Source organism: Delphinus delphis, chromosome 14 (genome assembly GCF_949987515.2).
Source record: "Delphinus delphis chromosome 14, mDelDel1.2, whole genome shotgun sequence".
NCBI classification, from domain to species: domain Eukaryota; kingdom Metazoa; phylum Chordata; class Mammalia; order Artiodactyla; family Delphinidae; genus Delphinus; species Delphinus delphis.
This window is the reverse complement of record NC_082696.1, coordinates 69696397-69719697: the sequence shown is the minus strand read 5'-3', so window position 1 is coordinate 69719697 and position 23301 is coordinate 69696397. Positions and strand designations below refer to the sequence as shown.

Genomic DNA, 23301 nt, shown 5'->3' with positions numbered 1-23301 from the left:
TTGTTTAGATTTTATATTGTCTACATTAAAGGGTGACTGCTGAGTCCTCATTTCCCATACGCTGTGAAGAAAAGGTGAGAAGAAACAGGAGAGGGTATGAAAGAAGCAGAAGAGGGTAAGAGAGAGAAAGAGAGAGAAAAGAATCAAAGAGATTTCCTCCTACGCTGTCTGCCCCTGAAGGAAACATCTGCCTGAATGCTTTACTCTGGGAATGACCTGTTCACGTAGTCCAAACTTAGAGGGAAGAAATACAAACTTTCTGAAAATTGAGAAACAAAAGTGAATGGGTAATATTATTTTGCTTCTTCAATATTATGTAAATGTTATAGCTAGAAAAACACATGTGCATATATTTAGGCAGAATTTATAAAGATCAGTGTTCAAATTTCAAGAAATGTGTACTAACTGAAAAGCCACCAATCCACATTGGGGAGCCATGGGGAAGAGGCAGGGACTACGTAGAACAAGGAGAGCATGATGTTTCAGCATCTTTGTCCAATGGAGTCAATTTGTTTGACTCAGCTCGGGTTTAATCTCACCCAGTGTTCCTGGACTTACTATTGCAAAGCTTTGTAGAATTCTAAGTGAAGTCTTGCCTTCGTACTCATGGTCCCTTTCTAGCCCTGAAGTTACTCATCTCTAGAGTGAGCTCTGAGGCCCTGAAGCTTGGACACCACTGCTCACGAAGGCCCTGCCTAACCCTGCCTGTGACAGGACTCTGTAAGTCACCCCACGTATGGCTCTGGGACCTGAGGACTTTCTCTGGAGCAAAAGCCATACCTTCCCTTGGCAGGTGCTTCAGTGTTTAACGATCAATGGCCCTTTCATCTGGATGACTGTTTTTTACAACAGAAAAATATGAATCTGATTTCTTTGAGGAGATAAAATGGATCCTTCTGATGAGTGACTACTAAGGAGAGGATGGATTCACAAGTTAGGGAGATTCATGATGTACAGAAAGGGGCCAAATAAATGCCAGATTAGCAAAGGAGATTCATACATCAGAGGGGACTTCAGGCTGGCTTTAGGCCAGGTAACGGGGGCAGTGGCCACAGAAGAGTTTAACTCACATCACAAGATGTCAATGCCTCCTGAATTCCGGCTATCAAAAAAAGATGACTTTATTTGACAATAGACAAATTAAAGGGGAAAGGGGGATGGGTAACAAGTTATTGTCCAAAACAACCAAACATCTTTGTCGAATCAAAGGAAAACCGTTTCAAAAGCCCCTGACTGAGCCCACTAAAGGTCTCCAGAGGAGAGAGGCTACCCTGGTCACCTCAGAAATCTGCTTTAAACCTTACGGTTTAATTTATTATTGGGTTTTTAAACCTTACAGTTTAAGTTTAATTTATTATTGGGTTGGCCAAAAAGTTCATTTGGGTTCTTCCATAAGATGGTATGAAAAACCCGAACGAACTTTTTGGCCAAGCCAGTATATCCAAACCCACCTCCTCTGCTATCTTTTATCTTGCCATTCTTAATGAAGACAGAACTGCTGCTTCACCAAACCTTTAGTGACAACACATCTTACCCAGAACCACCAAATCAGACATTTGTCTAAAAACATATTGTCTTAGTTCCCAGTTTTACAAGAACAATAGTATTTCAGGAGACAATGGCCTCCTTAAACTAGGAAATTAGTTTATTTCTTCCACAGTGATTTATTGAACCAAGCACATTCATTCAAGGAGGCTACTCACTGGTCTCAGGTATCACAAATCCTGGGGGCACCTAAGCTTAAACATTGGTGCTCGAAGAGCAGACCACCCCTTCTGTTCTCAATGAGCTGGCGTTCTCGCCTGCTTTTGAAGATTTTAAAAACACAATAGTAGCTGTTGGTTTCTTTAACTTCCAGGTAAAGAAAGTGGGAACTGAAACCAAAGGGTCAGAAGAGTCTACAAATAGGGGGTTAGTGCATTGCTGGAGGAGGAGGATGGCCAGTGAGTTCATACAAGGTTGAAAGGAAACATTGGGGCTAAACTGATAATAAAGTTAATCTTTCAATTCACTTTTTATTTTCCAAGTTAATAGGACTGATATATGGAAACAATCTAACAAAGTTGTAAGAGTAATCCATTTGTTTTTTTATTTATTAACCCAACCCACTTTTTGTGTCACCCAGAAATTTATGACCCAGACTTGACACCCAAGGAACGTATACTCTTGTTGGGGAGACTGGACTTAGGCTTGAGATACAATGAAAGAAGATTCCAGAGATGGAATTTTATCAGACAAGTGCTGATGACACTGTTTTATTGTGTGCGATCTCCCTGTGCTTTTTTATCCAGAAAGTAACTCCATCAGCATTTCCTCTTAGATCAAAATTTATATGCCCAGAAGTATTTTTTAGGTGCTTGTGTTCCTCTTTTCATTTCCATCACATTTAGACTATACTGATTTACACTAATACAGTCCAGTGTAAATGAGTGCTCCCTTGTGTTCCATCACAGACCTTCCATACCAATAATTGCTGTTAGTATGCATTAAACAAGTACTACGTGAAAGGCCCTGTCCTGAAAAATGCGCATCTAATTGCAGTCCTGTCATTTTGGTATTAGGATCATTCCCATTTTGTAAACAGAAGATTTGAGGCAATTTAGTCATCTGTTCAAGTTCACAGAGCAAGTCAGTGGTAGAGCTGGGAATCCAATCTAGACAGACTACTTCCCAAGCCCACTAGTTTAATCACAACACTGTATTGTTGACTTTTGTGTAGTGATGTTTAGGTTAGTCATTTGACATGATTTGTACAGAATAAAGGAGATTGATATGGAATGAGCTTTACCATATCTGATTGATCATTTCAACTCAAATGTCAATTAGGTGCCAAGCATTGGATCAGACACTGGAGATTCAGAAAAGAACCAAATCCAGTCACTGTGTTCATGAATCTCCTCCCAGCTGGAGTGAGAGCGTTAAGGAGTGTAGGTGCAGCACTGTAGGATAGGGAGGGTTGCAGCAGTGAACTCCTCAAATGCCCAACAATGAAGTGTCTGAATGAGCATCTGTCTCAGAAACTACAATCCGAGGAAAAGTGGAACAGCCTTCTTCCCCTGCAAGTAGACATACTAAATCTTGCAAAAATGTAGGCACTCCTGGCAAATTAGAACTACCCATCTGTCTATGAGCTTGCTAATCATTCCAAAGCTAAAATATAACCTCTCAAGAATGTCTCGGATTTATTCATAGGCCAATTTGGTGAGTCATAAAAAAGAAGCAGCATCTGTATTCAGTCAACCTAGTTGGAATTCACTGGAAGTTTGAAAATACTAGGAAAACTTTCTATCAATGATGAACAATCATGCTCAACATAATAAAAACTCATTACAAAGGAACTGGGGGGGGGATGGGAATAAGAAAGGAAGGTGAAGATTAAAGCCAAACCAAAATGTGGATAAGATTGCTACAAGGTTAAGAGGATCTTTGTATTAGAAGTAAAGAAAATTAGTGCAAGTTTGTCCACGGAAAGACAGTGAAAACAAAATTGTCCCTTATGTCAGCCAATTTTGGATTTTCTATTATTTATTACCACTTGGTGATTTATAACAAGAGAAAGGCAATGGAGAAATTGAGAATCATTAGAATGTAATGATGAGTTTCAAAGTCAGCCCCTAATGAAAAGCAGAAATTTTAGAAAATAAAAAAACCCAAATCATATTTGTTTAAAATCTGTAATGACTTCTTTTGAAGTCCACTGAGCTACAGTATGTGCTTACATTGGCTGTTGAGTTATGATTTAAATTTATGCTGTATTTAGGAGGTTAATATTTGTTGACTTATATGGAAGAAATTTAATTGTGGAAAGTTGAGGAAAGAAAAAATGAAAACAATATAGTACTCATTAAAGTTTACTGTATTTTATAAGAAAAGAAATAGGCGCATAGTTTCATATATTCAACTTGGGTAAAATGTATGTGAGCAAAATACACTAAAATGTTAAGAGAGTTATCTCTGCAATGTATCACAACCTCAGGCATTCTTTTTCTTTTTTCTTTGTACTTCACCTGACTTTTCAAAGTTTGTACAATGAGCTAGTACCACTTTTATAATTAAAAACGTCATGTTATTTTAAAATAGACTTGCATCCATGTTCTAGAAGGAATAGATTATATGATGGTAAATTGAACACCTATTAGAATACAAGTGATTAGCAGTATATAACCAGCGTTTACAAAAAGCAAATCAAACTATACAAGCTTAATAACTTCTTTTTGGCTTGCACTGTAAGATTCAGCAGATGTTATATTGGAATTTTAGTAAAGGACATAATATGGTCTCCTGAGATTTACTGACAAAAAGAATTTATTTTCTGTTAGGAACAGAGAAGCTGCACTTAGCTGGAAAACAGGGCTGAAACTCTGTAAACAAAAGGAAGTAATGACATGATCCAGGGAAGGTGCTAATGAAAGCTGTAGCATCAATCAACAGAAGCCTTAGGGATAAGGGCAGAGCATAGGTAGCTCATGGGGTATCTAGGGAAGAAAAAGGCACTGGTGGGAAGTAGAACTGGGAATGATGGGAGGAAAAGAAAGCTAATAATTACGTATCTACTTTGTGCAAAGTAGGGCACCAGGCTCTTCTCTCCAATTAACAGGTGAGGAAATTAAGAATAACAGAAGCCATTAAATAGGAATACTGATGGATACGTTGACTTATTTCTTTGGTTAAATGTGATCTGAAGAATAAAACCTATTACTAGTTGGAATCTAATTTATAGGAAAAAACATATAGAAATTAGTGGGCTAAACATTGACAGAAGTGTACTAGGTGATGTGAAAGGAAAAACTCTTTTTTTTTTTTTTTTTTAGCATAGGCGCCTCATATTACACTTAATAACAAAGACACAAGGACAGTTAGCCCCTCTCTCTACAAGTATGGTGATATTCCCGGGGCTTTGTATCTCATTATGAGAGATTTATTCTAGTAAAGAGAGTAAGGTCCATAACAACACTAAAGCAATGCACATGGAGAGCCCGACTAAATGATAATTTGGATGAGTCATAACATATATGAAAAGCATAAGCACTTGGGGAAGATGATGTGGCCTGATCTAAACAGGATAAGTAGGATAAGTGGGATAAAAGTATGGGAAAAAAATAGGTCAAATATCAATAAAAAACTTTTCAATAGTGGGAACTATCAAAACCAGAAGATTTGTTCCCAAAGGAAATTCATGATTGTGGAAGATTTAATACTTGAGTGAGTAAACATGAAAGAATAACTAATCGAGAACAGTTCTAAATTTTATGCTTCTATAGATTCATTTGTAAATAAACTGTGAACAATGAGGCCTCATTTATTCATCAGCATCAGGGAACACATTGTTCCAGAGAAGGCAGTTCCCCAGATACTGCAAGCCTCACAACAGGAACAGATTTTTCTTTAATTTCAACCTCTCCAGTGGAGATTTATTTAAACGGAATGACTCAGATCCTTGGCTTCTTAAATATTCCAATCCAGAATTAGGATATGAGATGCCAGAAGTGTGTATGGAAAGGCCTCTGGAACACAGGGTCAGGACAACCAGAGATCCAGTCTTGGTTCACAGAAAGGTGATCTGGAGGTCTTTTACCACTCTGGTCCTTAATGTTATGTATATATATATATTTGTAAATAAAAGCACAGGAGAAGATGATCTTTAAAATTTCTTCATCTAAATTCTCTAATTCTGAACATCTGCTACCTAATTGCACTATACAGGCAGACCTCACTTCCTTGTGCTTCGCACATTCTGTGTTTTCCACAAATTGAAGGTTTGTGGCAACCCTGCTTCCATTTTTCCAGCAGCATATGCGCACTTCATGTCTCTGTGTCACATTTTGATAATTCCTGCAATATTTCAAAACTTTTCATTATTATTGTATTTGTTATCGTAATCTGTGATCAGTGATCTTTGATGTTACTATTTTGACACTTTTTAGCAATACCGTATGTTTTAATTAAGATACGAACGTTTTTTAGATGTAATGCTATTGCACACTTGATAGACTACAGGATAGCATAAATGTAACTTTTATACACACTGGGAAACCAAAAAATTCATGTGACTCGCTTTATTGCGAGGTTCACTTTATTGCAGTGGTCTGGAACTGAACCTGCAGTATCTCCAAGGTATGCCTGTAATATTTGTCTCTACATTAAGTATTTTAGACACTCTTTTCTGTTAGTGGGCCTTAGCTAAGGCTTCATGTAAGGTGCTACACTCCATCAATGAATAAAAGGCACGTGCTTGATAGTAACTCTTTTCCTTGGTACTCCAAAGCTTCTCACATGGTTTTTAAAATTATTTTCAGGTTCACAGGTAAATACCTAATATTGAGGCTGCTGGAAGTCTGATTTCCAGGTACATGGGTCGAGACTGTATTCCTATTTGGGGAAGGTCAAGTCAGAGGTGAGAATAACTGTTGTTATTCTAACTGTCACTTCTAAGCAGAAGTTTTCAGAGTCAGCCTACTGTTTGCCATGCCCTCGTTTGCTTCTGTCACAATGACTGCACTGCCCCACATGGAGGTGGCTCCTTCAGCTGAGGCCTCTCTCCTGGCTTGCAGATGGCTGCCTTCTCAGTCGTGTCCTCACATGGTCTTCCCTGTGTGTGTGTGTGTGTGTGTGTGTGTGTGTGTGTGTACCCCTGATGTCTCTCTGTGTGTACAAATTTCCTCTTCTTTTAAAGACACCAGTCAGATTGGATTAGCGCCCCCCCCCCCCAAGGGCCTCATTTCAACCTCCTTAATGGTCCTGTCTCCAAATGCCGTCACATTCTGAAATACTGGGAATTAGGCCTTCAACATATAAATTTGGGGGACACAATTCAGCCCATAACATAACTAGAGTCTTGACTTGCTATGAAAAGGAGTTTTAGGCAGAGGAAGCCAAGATAGCAGAGACAGTGGAGAAGGGTCACTCTATACAGCTGTGTATAGAATGAATAGAGGCAGAAAATATGAAAATGGAGCAAGAAGTAGGGCTTTGGGGTTTATTCTGTAGGATCATTGCTCTTCGGTTTTATAGTGGAATCACTTGGGACTTTTAAAAAATGCCACCATCCCAATCCTGTTCACAACCGGTTCTCTCTGAATCTGTAGGAGTGACATTTTAAAAAATGTCTCACTAGGCGATGTTAACGTGCAACCACATGTAGAAGCCACAGCTATAGAAAGTTGAGCTCTAGGAGCCTAATGAGATGAGATTTGTGTTTAGGAAGCTCCCTCTGACGGCAGTGAGAAAAATGGGCTGGAAGACCGTGAGGCTGGGGGTAGAGAGGTCAGCTTGGAGGGACTGTTGTAAGAGATGGTGGGGTGTGAACAACACACAGTGATGGGAATGGATAAGGGACAATATGAGACATGAATAAGGTAGGAGAGAAAGAACTTGATTCCTATTTTAATGTGGGGAATGAGAAAACCAAGAGATTTGTGAAGACTCCTGCATTTTTGGCTTGAGTTAGTGAGTGGAGAGAAATTGAGTTTATTAATAACAACAAAAATGCAAGAGGAAGATAACATTTTAGGGCAGTGACAACAGGCTCAGTTTTGGATTTCTTGGGCTTGAGTTTCTTGTGATGAAGTTCATGGGGCACTGGTATATAGGAGAGAAAGCTGAGCTAAAGGCAGAGAGTTTGGGGTCATCAGTATATGAATCATAGTTGAAGCCATGGGAGTGTGGAAATGGCCTGCAAGAGAGGAGGGAAGACTGCCCCCTGGAACAATAAGTGCATAAAGAAGACTGGGAAGACAAACCAGGTAGACCAGGGGATGACAGTGACAAAGAAACCAAGGAAGGAATAAGTGGAGGCAAATGCCATGGAAAGATGAAGAAATACTAGGATTGACATGAGTCCATTGGATTTGTTAATCAAGAGGGGATTAGTGATCTTTGCTCCATGATTTTAGTGAATGAATTTAGTCTTCATTAAAAGACTACGGGGGCCTAGTCTTAATTGCAAACTGATGAATTTGTGTTGTGTTGGAGTAGATTGAATGAGTGTAAAATATTCTTTGGTGGAGGAGCATGCAAAGTCAGAATGTGGGTAGACTGTTAGAAAAGTTGCAGCCAAAGTAAGAGCGGTCATGAAGATGTAATGAGAAGAAGCGAGTGAAAGGGGCAAAGGCATTGAAGGTTTTACTTGGAGACTGATACAATAAAGTTTAAGATTTCAGAGTGGGCTGAGGTCCAGGCAATGATTATATTAAAAAAAAAAAACCTTTGGAATGAGCTGCTAAAACAGAGTGGAAGAGGTCAGTGAATTTTGAAGCTAAGTTATTGAATTGATCAACCACACAGAGTCATTGTGATAAAAGGACAGTCTGGGCTAGGGGCAGCAGAAGACTGAGAATCAGGTGCTAATGTCATCTATGGAGATACAGATAATGTTAATGGTTAGGGGTGAGGTAGACGAGGGCCAAGGTTACTGTGTGGGCCTAACCCGACCAAAGATGAGGGCTGGAGGGGAGTTCCTGGAAGTCCAAGGTAATGTAATAGTGATCAGCCAGGTGCAGACATGGTGATGGGCTTTCAGGATGAAAACAAACAACAGCAACAAAAAGGCAGGCACAAATACATTCAGAGACTAGACTCTCATGTACCTGAGCAGCCTTGAGTTGCTACAGTGAGCAGGTGGAAAATGCAGGTGGAGAGCTGGAAAACGGTAAGGTTTTGCAGGGCCTTATAGGCTAAGCCAAGATTTTAGTTTTTCACCTGCGATCATGGGGGACCATTGCCTGGTTCAAGCAGGAAGGTGACATGGTCAGGTCTGAGTTATAAACAGCTCTTCTGGGGACCATGTGGAGGACGTATTGTTAGGAGTCAGGTTGTAGAGACCAGTTTAGGAACAAATTGTACAAATTCATTTAGAGTCTAGAATAAAACAAGGGTGGTGGAGCTGGGGAAGAGGCAACAGCCTTAGCAGCCAAAATGTAGTTGACTTGGTTATGTGGAGAGAGAGGTCGAGACAGAAGCCAAGCTTCCTCCTATGTCTATCATCATAAACTCTGTTTACTTAGGTAAGAAATCTTACTCAGAGAACAGACAGACATGGAACTTACACTTGAGTACCAAGCTAGAATGCAGAAGGGCTCAAGGGTAAGCTGGGACGAAGTGAGAGTGTGGCGTGGACATGTATACACTACCAAATGTAAAATAGATAGCTAGTGGGAAGCAGCTGCATAGCACAGGGAGATCAGCTCGGTGCTTTGTGACCACCTAGGGGGTGGGATAGGGCAGGTGGGAGGGAGGGAGATGCAAGAGGGAAGAGATATGGGAACATATGTATATGTATAGCTGATTCACTTTGTTATAAAGCAGAAACTAACACACCATTGTAAAGCAATTATACTCCAATAAAGATGTTTAAAAAAAAAGAAACATATGGAGAGAGGGGAAGAAAAGGGAGATGAAGAAGTCCTTGTTCTCAAGAAACACATGATGTATATAACTGTCTGGATTTGATGCCCTATATTCTGATATATATAGTAAAATGTGACATTATTTTTTAAAGTCTCTGTCTTTCAGATATTCTTCAAATTTCATAAATCAGTTTAAAGTAAGTGCTTAGATAATCTTTGGCTGACAAATTTCAGTGATTAATTTATCCCTGCCATTATCACTTGCATTGGTGTTGTTTACTATGTAGTTATTCAAATGGAAATATAATCATAAACAATAGGAAAACCAGAATAAAATGTTATATAGAGTTTCTTTTTAAGGGCTTAACTTACGCTGAGGAAACCAGAAAGTTGAGTGTCATCTATTGGTATTGTTGATAATCCTGATTCTGTCCCTACTTGAGGAAATAAAACATAGAGTATCTGATTGATTTCATGAAAGATTAAGCACAACCCAAGCACTGACCAGGACATTGATCAGGCTTGAAGGGAATTTATTCAACTGTGTAAAATAATAAAGGAGATAGGAAATATGTAAAATTAATGATTTTTTATGTAGGCTTCCTTAGAAATACAGAAATCTATTACTGAAAAAAATATGATTACGACTTGCAAATTCTTTACAGGAGGAAAGCAATTTGAAACAGAGTCCTTCTTTTAGGACTGCAGATATTCCGACTCAGAAACAAAACTGAAACTTTAGCAAAATATTATTTGTTTGAGGAAATTTTCTCCCTTCTTCACTAGAGCCCTTTCCACACATTAAAACTATGAAGGATCATTTCTAATAATCTGGGAAACTTACATAATATTCTGTTGGTTTTGTTTTTGTTTTTTTTGCGGTACGCGGGCCTCTCACTGTCGTGGCCTCTCCCGTTGCGGAGCAACAGGCTCCGGACGCGCAGGCTCAGCGGCCATGGCTCACGGGCCCAGCCGCTCCGCGGCATGTGGGATCTTCCTGGACCGGGGCACGAACCCGTGTCCCCTGCATCGGCAGGCGGATTCTCAACCACTGCACCACCAGGGAAGCCCAGTTACATAGTATTCTTACATCTTTTTTAAAGTATGGACTCATGGTACTTTAGATGCCTCGTGAAGTGATGTGTTCCTGTATTGGAGATGTTCCTACAAAGGCCAGAGCTCCAGGTAGCACAAGCATCATATGGGAGGCTCACAAGCTGGGCTGCAAATTAGGGCAGAAGGATCTTCAAGGTAATTTTTATCATTAAAAAACTTATTATTTCATACTTTCTAATTTCTCAGTATTTTTGATCCAGCATGTACCTCATAATATTTTTGAAAATAGAAAGCAATCAGACTTAGTAACTATAACATGGATGAAGCTATCAAACACTGTTTAGTGAAAGGAGCCAGACAAAAAGGAATGAATACTGTATGATTCCATTTATATGAAGCCCAAACTGGGCAAAACTAATCTAAACTGTTAGCAATTGCAAAGTGGTTGCTTGAGGTGGAAATTTACTGGAATGGGCCACATGGGAATGTTTTATAGGGTACTGGGAATGTTCTATAACTTGTTTTGGGTGGTGGTTACACAGGTGGATACAGCTGTCCAATTGTCTTCAAACTGGAAACAAATTCCCTACATTTTATTGTATGTAAATTATGCCTAATTCTAAAAAATAAGTGCTCAGAGACTCACCTTAGGGTGAGAGACACACACAGACTGAAAGTAAGGAGATGGAAAAAGATATTTCAGGCAAATGGAAATGACGAGAAAGTGGGGGTAGCAATACTCATATGAGAAAAAGTAGACTTTAAAATAGAGGCCATAAAGAAAAACAAAGAACAGCATTATATAATGATAAAGGGATCAATAGAAGAAGAGGATATTACACTTATTAACATATACACACCCAATATTGGAGCACCTAAATATATCAAGCAAATACTAACAGACATAAAAGGAGAAATTGATAATAATACAATAGTAGTAGGAGACTTTAACACCCCACTGACATCAATGGATAGACTATCTAGATAGAAAATCAGTAAGGCAACAGAGGTCCTAAATAACATAGTAAACCAGTTAGACTAAATTGATATCTACAGGACACTATATCCAAAAAAAACCCAGAACGCACATTCTTTTCAAAGGCACATGGAACATTCTCTAGGTTAGACCACATACTAGGTCACAAACCAAGCCTCAACAAATTTAAGAGGATAGAAATTATTTTGTGCATCTCTTCTGACCATAACAGTATGAAACTAGAAATCAACTACAAAAAGAAAAATGGGGGAAAAAAGAACATATGGAGACTAAACAACATGCTACTAAGAAAAAGCAGTGGGTCACTGATGCAATCAAAGAAGAAATCAAAAAATACCTTAAGACAACTTCACAGATGTCTATGGGAGGCAGCAAAAGCAGTTCTAAGAGAGAAGTTCATAGCGATACAGGCCTTCCTCAAGAAATTTAAAAAAATTGAAATAAACAACCTAACCTACCACCTAAAAGAATTAGAAAATGAAGAAGAAACAAAGCCCAAAGTCAACAGAAGGAAGGAAATAATAAAGGTAAGAAAGGAAGTAATTTAATAGAGATAAAAAACAATAGAAAAGATCAATGAAATCAAGATGTGTTTTTTTGAAAAGGTAAAATTGGCAGACCTCCAGCCAGGCTCACCAAGAAGAAAAGAGAGAGGACCCAAATAAACAAACTAAGAAATCAAAGAGGAGAAATAATAACCAATACCATATAAATACAAAAAATTATAAGAGAATATTATGAACAGTTATATGCCAACAGATTGGACAACCTGGAAGAAATGGACAAGTTTCTAAAAACATACAGCCTGCCAAGACTGAGTCAAAAAGAAACAGATAATTTGAACAAACTGATCAATAGACAGGAAATAGAATATGTAATTTTAAAAACTCTCTGCAGGGCTTCCCTGGTGGCGCAGTGGTTGGGGGTCCACCTGCCAATGCAGGGGACGCGAGTTCATGCCCCGGTCCGGGAGGATCCTGCATGCCACGGGGCAGCTGGGCCCATGGGCCATGGCCGCTGGGCCTGCGCGTCCAGAGCCTGTGCTCCGCAACGGGAGGGGCCGCGACAGTGAGAGGCCTGCATACCACAAAAAAAAAAAAACCTCTCTGCAAACAGAAGTCCAGGGCCAGATGGCTTCACTGGGGAATTCTATCTAACATATAAAGAAGAAATTATACCTTGCTTCTCAAACTACTCCAAAAATTTGAAGAGGAGAGACCACTCCAAAATTCATTCTATGAGGTCACCATCACCCTGATACCAAAACCAGACAAAGACACTACAAAAAAAGAAAATTACAAACCTATATCTTTGGTGAATATAGATGCAAAAGTCCTCAACAAAATATTAGCAAACTGAATCCAACAATATATAAAAAGGATCATACACCATGATCAAGTTGGATTTATTCCAGGGTCACAATGATAATTCAACATATGCAAATCAATGTGACACACCACATTAACAAAAGGAAAGACAAAAACCACATGATCATCTCAATAGATGCAGAAAAAGCATTTGACAAAATTCAACACCCATTCATGATAAAATACTCCCACCAAAGTGGGTATAGAGGGAATATATCTCAACATAATAAAAGCTGTGTACAACAAACCCACAGCCAACATAATACTCAACAGTGAAAAGCTTCCTTCTAAATTCAGGAACAAGACAAGTATGCCCACTCTCACCACTTCTAATCATTGGAAGTCTTAGCCACAGCAATCAGACAATAAAAAGAAATAAAAGGTATCCAAATTGGAAGGCAAGTGGTAAAACTCTCACTATTTGCAGATGACATGATACTCTATAAAGAGAACGCTAAAGTCTCCACACAAAAACTATTAGAACTAATGAATTCAATAAAGTTGCAGGATACAAGATTAATGTACAGAAATCTGTTGCTTTTTTTTAATAATGAACTATCAGAAAGGGAAATTAAGAGAGCAATCCTGAGAAAAAAGAAGAAAGCGGAGGTATAACCCTCCCAGACCTCAGACTATACATATAGCTACAGTAATCAAAACAGCATGGTATTGGCACAAAAACAGACATATAGATCAGGGAAACAGAATAGAGAGTTCAGAAATGAACCCATGCACCTATGGTCAATTAATCTACAACAAGGGAGGTAAGACTATACAACGGAGAAAACACAGTCTCTTCAAGAAATGGTGTTGGGAAAGCTGGGCAGCTACCTGTAAAAATAAATAAACAAAATTAGAACCTTTCATCACACCATGTACAAAATAAACTCAAAATGGATTAAAGACCTAAATGTAAGACATGACACCATGAAACTCCTAGATGAGAACATAGGCAAAATGTTCTTGGACATAAATCACAGCAATATTATCTTAGATCAGTCTCCCAAGACAAAAGAAATAAAAGCAAAAATAAACAAATGAGACAATCAAACTTAAAAGCTTTTGCACAGCAAAGGAAACCACCAATAAAATGAAAAGACATTATACAGAATGGGAGAAAGTATTTGAAAAAAATACAAATAACAAGGGGGTAATATCCAAAATATAAAAACATCTCATACAAATCAATGTCAAAAAAACAAACAACCTGATCATAAAATGGGCAGAAAACGTAAATAACATATCTCCAAAGAAGACATACAGATGACCAACAGGCACATGAAAAGATGCTCAACACTGCTAATTATTAGAGAAATGCAAATCAAAACCACAATGAGGTATCACGTCACACCTGTCAGAATGGCTGTCTACAAAAATTCTACAAATAATAAATGCTAGAGAGGGTGTGGAGAAAAGGGAACCCTTGTACACTGCCACTGAGAATGAAAACTGGTACAGCTGCTATGGAAAACAGTATGGAGGTTCCTTAAAAAACTAAAAATAGAGCTACAATATGATCCAGCAATTCCACTCCGGGGTATATATCTGGAAAAAAATGAAAACTCTTAATTTGAAAAGATGCATGCACCCCAATGTTCATAGCAGCACTATTTATAGTATCAAAGACACGGAGGCAGCCCAAGTGCCCATGAACAGATGAATGGATAGAGAAGATGTGGTATATGTATATACAATGGAATATTACTCAGCCAGAAAAAAGAATGGAAATTTGCCATTTGCAGCAACATGGATGGACTCAGAGAACATTATGCTTAGTGAAATAATTCAGACAGAGAAAGACAAATACTATGTGATATCACTTATAATTATACAAATGAATGTATATAAAAAACAGAAACAGACTGACATACATAGAAAACAAACTTACGGTTGCCAAGGTGGAAAGGGAGTGAGAGGGACAAATTAGGAGTATGGAATTAACAGATACAAACTATTATACATAAAATAGATAAGCAATAAAGATTTACTGTATAGCACAGGAAATTATACTCAGTATCTTATAATAACCTATAATGGAATATAATATGCAAAAAAAAAAGCTGAATCACTATGTCGTACAGCTGAAACTAACACAATATTGTAAATCAACTATACTTCAAATTAAAAAAAATATGCTCATAAAAAATCATCAATCTTAAAACATCTTTAAAATATTTTATCTCATGTTAACATACAGCATAGGATCAAAGCAGGTTAAACATAACACATAAATGCCTATTTTCTAAAATTCTGAGAAGTTATTTGCTAAAATTATTTTTTTTCTTATATCCAAAATCCAGGAACATGTAACTGCTGACTGCCCACTGATATATTATAAATACAAAAAAATTAAGGGAGGGTTTATTTTTTGGTATCTAGCTTTGTATCAGCTTGCGTACTCAGGAGATATTTTTTATGCTGTGAGAATCACCTGTTTTTACTTTGAAGGAATCTGTCTTGTCAGTTTGCAAATCCTAAGTGTGAACATAAGCAAAATACTGGTTCCTCCCTGACAGGCCCAGTGTCAATCCAGGGCAGAGAGTTTCTTTGTTACAGGTATTTTTGTAACAAGAAAAGAGTAACAGCCAAAGAGGAATAGGCCTTGAGGTAATGGGACAGAGTTTTTCAGGTGCTTCCTAATCCAGAATGTATCCTAATTCCATCCAGAATCAAAGAGGTACAGGAAACTCCTCCTGACACAGTGCAGATGAAAGATCATTTCACAGAGCACAGGGGAGAGGGTGATGGGATGCTCATAACGCCTGCACTGGATCCATTGCCTGTACTCAGTGATAGTAACTGGGCCCCAAAATAAAAACGACAAAACTGCAGAGCAGAACCCTGTGTATTTGTGGTAGAAGGCCTATTCTTTAAACCCTGAACATGAAGAAATTGCAGTCCAAGAGACTTTCTGTATAATCAGAAACAATTCTGCTACCAGATGGAGCACAGAATGGACCAGAGTGGGATACACAGGTGCACAGCACATATAGAAGATCCAAAGGTGGGACAATCGAAGAATGCAAAGGTATAAATTAGGGCAGACAGGAAATTTGCTTCTAAGAACTTTACCCTAGGTTTTCATAGACCAATTGGTCATTAACACCAGACTAACACCATAGTTTACACCTGAAGATTATTTGTTACTATACATAATTTATTCCATAGGTGGAACATCATTCTCTTGCTTAATTATTTTCTTATCCTTGTAATATGCCTTGAACTAATATAACCACTATAGCAACAATCAGGAAGATGACCTGCTTTGATAGTAATTTGCATTTACTATTTTGGAGCCCCGAGTCAGAATCCCTTAAATGAGAATATAGGACAAAATCAGACCATGTGAGGCTCTGTTAGTAGCAGTATGTTTGTTCAATATGTTTTTAACTTTCTGAGCAGAGGCATAAGGATACTGAAAGGTAAGTTCCTAAACATTTCCACCAGCAGATTTTTGACCATTTTTATATTCTTACCTTTGTCAATAAAGTAAACATACTTCATAAATGCATGATTGTCATTTTCCTAACACCTAATGTTGTTTTGCTAAATATACATCTATAAATGACTGTTTATATTAGCCCTTAAGTATATGTAAAGACTCATACAGGACTACCTGTCTTTCCAAGTAGAGGCTAACAGTCTTGAATTAAATCAGGACAGTGTAAACAGGATGGCATATAAAGTGTGAGCCAATATACGGAGGACAAAATATGTATGAAGGATAACTGATTAATAAAACATGGCTGGCCTTGATTTCGTTTATAAGAAACTTAAGACATTTATCAACATCTGTCTGAACCCAGCTCCAGTCTCTTGGACTCTGTTGTGGATAAGCTGATTAATAAAAGATGATGCCTTAGGAAGGAAGCTTAGATCTTTGTAAGCAATGACAAAGGAAAAGGCAAGGCTGAATCTACATATGAAAGGAAATTGTGAAAGTAAACTAGTTTACCACTAAATGCCTGGCTGCCACTTCCCTATAACATTTCATTTCCCTCATATTGTCTCAAGTCTGGAGAAATAGGAAGGAATTTCAAAAATTAAGTGTGGAATTAATTTACAAGACAGATTATAGGTTTTTTGTGCTTTTTTTTTTTTTTTTAACTCTGAAATATAATCTGGTTCCCTTGTGGCTTCCCCCTCTTGGTGTTCTTAACTTTGCAGCTTTCCATGTTTGTTTTTCATTTGTATACTTGATCTTTTAGGCTTTCCTTTCCTCTTGGCTAGAATAAAGCACCAGGACTGAACAAGTGCCTCCCTTTACCAGCTGGCAGACTGTTGCCCAATAAATGTTGCCCTTAGGAAACCATCAGTGCCCTGTGTTCCATCTTCCAGCTAGCCATTCCTCGAATCATCTCCTATCCAGCACATTTAATTCACATCTGGTCACTTTGGGATTTCTTCATTCAACATCCATGACCCCAGACTTGGAGGTCAAACAGAGTAGTAAATGCAGTAGTGCCTGGAAATAAACATCTCTGCCAAACATCGCATTATCTCCTAAATGTCCAGGAAAAATCACTACATAACACAGAGGAGGAAGGGGTCTAAAATTTTAGAAGAAGGTACCGTGGGTTACAGAGGGAATTAGAATCATCACATTTTTTAATGCTCTCTATGAAAATAAATGCCTTCCTCAATACTTAAGGAAGCACAAAAAGTAAAGTTACATGACCAGCACATTTCATTAATAATGGTCAAATAATAAACTTGAAAAAATTATAAACTCTTTTGATCTCACGTCGTTACAGGACATCAAAGCACTGGTTGCTCTGACAGCAGGCTTCAATGTCTGAAACTCAGTTTTATGGCTGTGTCTAGAGTCTAGGTTGGATATTCAGAGTCCAAACAGATAACCTGAAGACGAAAAGTGGAGGAGATGGGGGTTAATGCTGAGGGTGGGTCCACTGAAGACTTGGTGGTCATACATCACCTGGGCCATTTATATTCACCTACCTAACTGGATAGTCTCACAATTACAACTCTTCTTTGCGCTGTATAAAATTACTTGGGTCAAAGTAACTGTATATCAGTAAAAACAGAAGCAAAGGACTGGAAGAACACAAAGAAAAATATTCTGATCTACTCTTAGAAACAGAAGTCTGAGAACATCTTGATGTTCTGCTGATCAGGTTGTAGGACTTATCCCCCAACACCAAAGACTCTAATTTATATATACAGCTTTCACTTATATATAAATTTAAAAGACATGAAGAAGCAGCAGCCAAAAATCTCACCAGGGGGATTATAGGAATCACTGTTGCAAAACTGATTTATAAATCAATCTAAGGAGTCAAACAACCCCAGCGCAAGAGGAGGGCCGGAAGCCTGGCTGCCAGTGTCCGCTGTGGGGAGGTTTTGCTATTTTTGATATCCTTATTCCCTGGTTAACTGCAAGTTGTCCAAGAATTATTTTTCTAAGACTGTTTTTGTAATCTAAAACAGTCCTTCACACAAATCAGTAACTTGCCATGCCAATCCTGAGAACATGATAAATGTTAAACAAAACTAAATAAATGATTTGTTTAGCCATTTAAGTACGTGTGTATATGCATGTGTATGCATTTGTATATGTGTATACAGTCCATATGTATATATACTCATATATTTGAGAGAGAAACTACAATGATACTTCACCTGTATGTTACCTGAAATTAACAGTGTTCTGTGACAGCTGTGAAGGAGCCTGTATACTTTTGCATTTTCTTTTGGAGGGGTGTGTGTGTGTTCTTGTTTGAGCAGTTGCTGACAGGAGCTGGGGAACTGAGACTGATAAAGCTGCAGGAGGGCTGTGCAGGCATAACCTTTACTTCAAGCAGGAAAACCACCATAAAAAAAAAGAAATTGGGCCGGGCTGGGCAAAGCTGGAAGCAGGACTGTCCGGGAATGTCAGACATGTGGTATTATTTAAGGCTGAATCCCCCAGGGCTGGGAACGGTACTGCTGTTGGGATATTGTGCTCTGCAGCGATCGCCCTGGTGGGGAATGGGGTCGGAGCTGAGACCGCACTCTTGTGGGTGAGAGGTCAGATTTCCCCTGAAGGGAGGGGTGTTTGCGCTCCCAGGCATCGTGGGAAGAGTCGGATCCTGGGTCAGGAAATAGGGACTCAGAAAAGTCTTAAACAGCATATTCCTTGCAGACCGAGATGGGTCCCCTCTGTGTCTGTCAGTGTTGTTCATGCTGGGTCAGAAGCAATAGTGAACATTCTGTGATTCTGACGGATGCTCAATTCCAGGGCTCCTGCCCACAAACTGCACACGGTGAACACCTAAGTCACTTGCTGCTTTGCTTATTCCTGAAGGTCTGTGAGAGGCCCTGCAGCATGTCTGGCTTCCTCAAGGTATCTAGGGGGTAGTGGGTGGACAAGCATTAACTTGGGTTGACTTGGGTTCAAGTTCTCCAGAAACCACTTATTTGCATTTCTTCACCAAACCACTACTGTGCCCTCCGTCTGTTCATTGGTAAAAGGGAAAAAATAATAACTTGTCTTTTCTATTTTCCAAGGATCTGATGAGGATGAAATAAAGAATGTGAAAGTGATCCATAAACCATGACGCATTATTTATTCCCATACACTCCTGCCTCAGGCCCTTTGCACTAGCGGTTTCTCTGCCTGGAATCCTCTTATATCCTAATGGTTGTACCCTTCCTTTCTTCAAGTGTCTGCCAACTGTCATTTCATCAGAGAGCACTTCTCTGGCTGCTTTGTATAAAATAGTGATCTTCCTGACTCCACTGCTTTTGACACTTGTCCTAACCCTGCTTTATTTTTCTCCAGAGCCCTTGCCACCATCTGACATATATTTTTGTATATTCTTCAATTGACTCCATAAAGAGGAGGATTTTGGGCTGTTTATTCACTGCTATCTCCCTAGGGTCTAGAACAGTGCCTGACACATAGTAAGCACTTAATAAATATTGTTGAATGAATGAATGAAATGATTCATTGCAAGATATTATTAGAGTTGCCCAAGTCTCCACAATATAAATATACCCCAAAGTTACAGAGGAATCATTTCCCATCACTCTTGTCCAAATGCTGTTGCATTGTACAAACTACTGAGAGGCCTGGGATGAAACTCAGAATTGTCTCCAAGCTCTTAGATATTTTTCCTGGCCTGGCTCATTTTGAAGTATGACTGTGAAAGCCTCAAATTTATGTGTGGCTTTTTCCTCTTTTTTTTTTTTTTTTTTTTTTGTGGTACGCGGGCCTCTCACTGTTGTGGCCTCTCCCGTTGCGGAGCACAGGCTCTGGACGCGCAGGCTCAGCGGCCATGGCTCACGGGCCTAGCCGCTCCGCGGCATGTGGGATCCTCCCGGACCGGGGCACGAACCCGTATCCCCTGCATCGGCAGGCGGACTCTCAACCACTGCGCCACCAGGGAAGCCCCATAATTTACTTTTTATTTGCATGTATTGTTTGTTGTCTGACTCCCTCCTGCTAGAACAATAGCTCCATGAGAGTAGAGATTGCTTTTTTTTTTTTTTTTCTCATTTCTGCACTCCAAGGATCAAGGGCAGGACTAGGCCCAGAGAAAGTGGTCAATAAATAGTGTTGAAGAAACAAATTGACTTTAAAGATGAGTGAGGTGATTTGCATGTTGCTGGCTTTCCTTGTCCTGACTAGTAATTGTAGGCTTTCTGAAATCCTAATTCTTTGTAAAATGTATGGCATCTAATTTGCTTCTCTTTCCTTCACAGAAACATGATGCTACTGAATAATACTTCAATTCCAGGAGCATGAACTGAAAACCTCCTAGGAATCAGGCAGTCCTACATAGTCCCTGACTTTAAGAACACAGACAGAAATGTAAGCAAATAAATTATAATTCAGTATCATAACAACAATAGTGGAAGCATACTCAAAGTAAAGAGACAGCCCAGGGGGAAGAGATCTGGAATCTTCACGTGGGATGGGAGAAGGTTTTCAAGGAAGCCTTCCCAGAAGAGGTGCTATTAGAGCTCAACAGGGGTTTCTCAAGATGAATCAGACTTGGAAATAGACAAGCAAAGTAAGGAAAGTCATTCCAGGCAGAGGGAACAGCATGAATGAAGCCATCAAGCAGTGTGGTACCTATGGGGATCTATAAGTTCAGCATTGCTGTTCCATAGAATGCAAGGTAATTGGTTCCTTTGGGGAAAATAATAACGATAGCCTATACACAGGGTGCTTTCCACATGCCAGGCAGTGTTCTAAGTCTTTATACGTTAGCACGTTCAATCTTCCCAGCAACCCTGGAACATAGGCACTATTATTATTCCTATTTTGTAGATGGAAAAACTGAGGCACAGAGAGATTACTATATAAGATGATAATACTGCACAGGTTCTAAGGAAATAGTATATATTTTTTCTTTTTATTAAATCATTTTTTGTTTTCTTTTTTTTTTGAATTTTATTTTTTTTATACAGCAGGTTCTTATTAGTTATCCATTTTATACGTATTAGTGTATATATGTCAATCCCAATCTCCCCATTTTTTGTTTTCTTAAAGCAACTATTTTAAAAAGTCTGGTCTAGCTGTCCAGGACTGATATACTCAGAGGAGAGCAAGAAAGAGTAATTGGTGATTAAAGGAAGAGAGAGGTTTTTTTAAAAAAAATCTTTGAAAATAGTGTCATTTAAAGTAAAACAATTGTGGTAGTGGTGTTGTCTTAGTTCCTTAAGGATTTTTAGTGCACATAAATAGAAAGGATAAATATTTCTTATGTGATTAGTAAGCAAAAAAGAGTATGAAAAGTGGAAATAAGTATGTATGCTTTTTAATACTTTACAGAAAGTTATATTAAAACTTTATAAAGGCCCACTGGATATTTATTTTCCCTCCTCCAGTAACAGTCTTAAATAAATATAATTACTTTTGGACAATAAAGTGCTTCAACGTCGTATACTGAAAACCAATAAAAAATACCAGTCACTTGGAAGAGGTCCTGTTTGGAGGCTGACCTGGCCCTTACACAGCAGAGTCAGAAGGTGAAAGGTTAAAAGTGCATACTTGATCTTAGACTGAACATAAAGTGTAAACTCCGGGTTTGTTTTTTTTTTTAAGCCAAAAGTAGTTTTATTTCCTTCTCTCTCTTTTTTTTTTTTAAAGTTAATTAGCCACTAATGTGGACAGTCTTAAGGATCTAAGTCAATTAGGACACTTCGTACGTAACTTTTCCAAGCTGAAGCCGCATGCCCTTTGCATTTATAGCTGATGTACTCTGGATAAAATCTCTTTGCAAGGAACAATAAAAGGCTGAATGATGGAGACCATGAGCTTAGGGTTGATGTCATAAAGAAGTTCTCAATATTTTGGCACTTCCCTTCTGATGTGAAGTGTGTTATTCTCATTTGGCAGGCGGTGGCCAAGTGGAATAAGAAAGCGCGTGCTAAGCCACCGCAGCTCTAAAGTGACAGCAAAAGGCATCTGCTGCATTTCCCATTTGGATTCTGCAGCCCCTTTGATTCACACCCAGTTTTTTCAGATTAGATCTCTGCCATTTTACTTATATATGTCACTACCACATTCAATTCACACATTATAACCTGCCACACAGCATAGCTTTTCTTATCCTTATAGATACAAATGACAGTATTTGACCGTTTTATCTTTAGAATTATTTAGTATCTCCCAACAGTCTGGATCATTTCTTTTCTTATACTTTGTTGAGGTATGATTGACATGAAAAGTTGTACAAATGAACTTATTTACAAAACAGAAATAGAGCCATAGATGTACAAAATAAACTTATGGTTACCAAGGGGGAAGTGGGGGGGAGGGATAAATTGGGAGATTGGGATTGACATATATACACTACTGTATATAAAATAGATAACTAATAAGAACCTACTGTATAGCAGGGTGAACTCTACTCAGTACTCTGTAATGACCTATATGGGGAAAGAATCTAAAAAAGAGTGGGTATATGTTTATGTATAACTGATTCACTTAGCTGTGAATCAGTTGTGTGTTAACAAAATCAGCTGTTGTGTTAGCAGAAACTAATACAACACTGTAAATCAACTATACTCCAATAAAAATTAATTTAAAAAATAAATAAAATAACCTATGTGGTATTCTAACTCTCCAAAAAAAATAAGTTATACATACTTAATGTGTACAACCTGATGAGTTTGGAAATAAGTATACACCCATGAAACCAGCACCACAATCTATGCTATACATGTCACCTCCAAAAGTTTACTCCTGTCCTCTTTATTAATTATTATTATTTAGTGATAAGACAATTAACATAAGATCTACTCTCTTAGCAAATTTTCTAGTATACAATATGGTACTGTTATACTATATTGTATATGTATGTGTATACACTCTGTGCTGTGCAGTAGATCTCTAGGACCTTATTCATCTTGTATAACTGAAACTTGCTGCTTTTTGACTAATACCTCCTCTCTCTGCTCTCCCAACCCCTGGTAACCACAAGATCTTTTCATAATGAGTGCTTGCTGCTCTATTTTTAATACTACCAACATTTCCATTTAAAGGGGGAGACAAGCTTCTCTTATATAGCACAGAGTCCTACATTTC

The 23301-nt window shown here is 38.4% G+C and overlaps 1 long non-coding RNA gene across 1 annotated transcript in view; it reads left to right on the top strand.

Annotated features, from left to right (window-relative positions):
* Nucleotides 1-22511, top strand: part of LOC132437365 (uncharacterized) — a 122616-nt gene extending 100105 nt beyond the window's left edge. Inside the window, exons 5-6 of the long non-coding RNA XR_009522010.1 lie at nt 6297-6394; nt 20469-22511. This is a non-coding gene — a long non-coding RNA (uncharacterized lncRNA). The remainder of the gene's footprint in view (nt 1-6296; nt 6395-20468) is intronic.
* The last annotated feature ends 790 nt before the right edge of the window (nt 22512-23301 follow it).